Here is a 1,880-nt window from a genome sequence, read left to right on the forward strand (position 1 = left end):
TCCAAAAATAGTATTTGATAAACTTTGCTGGGAAACTTTTTGTCTCATTAATCAGTAATTTGATTTTTTCCTTCTATCAATAGATACACATTTTGCCTTTACCGTGTGTCTATCACTGTGCTCAGTGCTGAAGTGAGAAAAATAGACACAGGCCACAACCTCCTGGACAGGTAGGATGGGAGGTGGCTGTAACACCATGTGGAAAATGCAGCCCATGTGCCTCCTTGAGAAATTCCAACACTGGAGAGGCAGCTGGTTGAGCTCTAAGCTCAGCTTGATTTTGTCAGTCCCCACTTCACTCCAGGCTCCTTTCTCCTGTTGCCTGTTATCCCCCCGTCTGTCTCAAGGGGATTTTTCTGGGCTGCTTTCTTCCTTCCAATGGCTAGGTTCCCCTGGCGCTGGCTCTTGTCACACAGCCAGTTCTTGAAGGTTGTGGAGGGAATGTCACCTTGTTTCCCCCCCAAAAAAAACCCTCTCCTTATATATTTCGAAATTGAAGGTGATTTATGGCAATGCTTCATACCTTGTAGTCCTGGGATTGAATGGCTGAGTCCCAGGAGCATAGGAGCAAGGAATGGGCTGAACCCCTCAAATTCAGACATCTAGTTGCCTTAAGCATTTGGGCATTATGCATTCAAGCAACGCTCTCGTTTTCTCGCATTTTACTTGGTGTGTGTGAGCAGGTGGGCGAAAGCCTAGTAGGTGTCATGGGCTAGAAAATGCTGTGAAGAATTCCTAACAGCTCCTGCCTGAACCTTCCACAGTGAAGCTGGTTTGCATCTGAGCCTGTAGTTCTGCGGCTGCAAGCTGTATTGAGTATGTGCTTATTTAATCGCCCTCATTACACATGGTTCCTTTCTGCACATTTGAATTTGGCCTGTTCCCTGTAGGAAACGACTTGGCTATTTTGAAACTCGCTGGCATTAAACACACTGTGGTTTCCCCTTTAAATTTGTTGATTGGGTAAATTAATTTAGAAAAAGTGTAGAGATAAACATTTAAGGGAGGATTTTTAGGGAGAGGCTAGGACTTGATTCACTGTCTTTCCAGGCTGCTGTTAGTGCAAGTGGATTTCTTATAGTCACATTCCTGAATCTGTCTCTCTCATGTCAGGATATTGTTAAATACAAATGCTGCAAAAGGGAGGATTTTTCCATTATTTGTTCAGAAGAGTGAGAGAAAAATGCATGTTCACAACAAAGAAAAAATCGACCTTAAGAATATATTAAGAGTAAAATGGCCTAGGACTGCGGTGGGGAGAAGGAAAACATTCACTAGACAGGAAGAACATCTACTCATAATATTATAATTATTTCACTAGTCACTCATATTATTATCCCAGATTGATTAACCGTGAAAGGAGATTTAACAGGAATCATTCAGTGTACCCTACTTACAGAAGAAAGGGTGATACATTTGTACATTAAAGTGTTGCTGTAAATATTAGTTTTTTCACAAGGATTTCTTTTTCCAAGAAGGATCGGTTTGAGACTCAGAACGCAAATAAAATATATATAAAATGGTGCATTGTGCTATCACATTCCTGGATGGTTGGTATCTCTGCTTCAAATTAAGGGTTTGATGTCATGGAAACAGCTTGTTCATTTGGAAAGCTGCTGACACTCTGTGGGAAGGCAAAGGACCAGAGTGTGTGTGTGTGTGTGTTTAACATTCCCTATCAACCCTCAGCAAAACAAATACCCATTCCTGCCAGATAGTATGGAATTACATGAGAAGGTTAGACTTCTTTTACTTTTGGCCTCAGAGTTTTAGAACAGAGCATATGAATCACCTGGAAAATAATGTTAAAATGAAGATTCTGATTCAGTGGGTCTGGGGTGGGGACTGAGATTCTCCATTTCTAAGGAGCTCCCAGCTGG

The sequence above is a fragment of the Zalophus californianus genome, chromosome X (assembly GCF_009762305.2).
Source record: "Zalophus californianus isolate mZalCal1 chromosome X, mZalCal1.pri.v2, whole genome shotgun sequence".
In the NCBI taxonomy this organism is placed as follows: Eukaryota; Metazoa; Chordata; class Mammalia; order Carnivora; family Otariidae; genus Zalophus; species Zalophus californianus.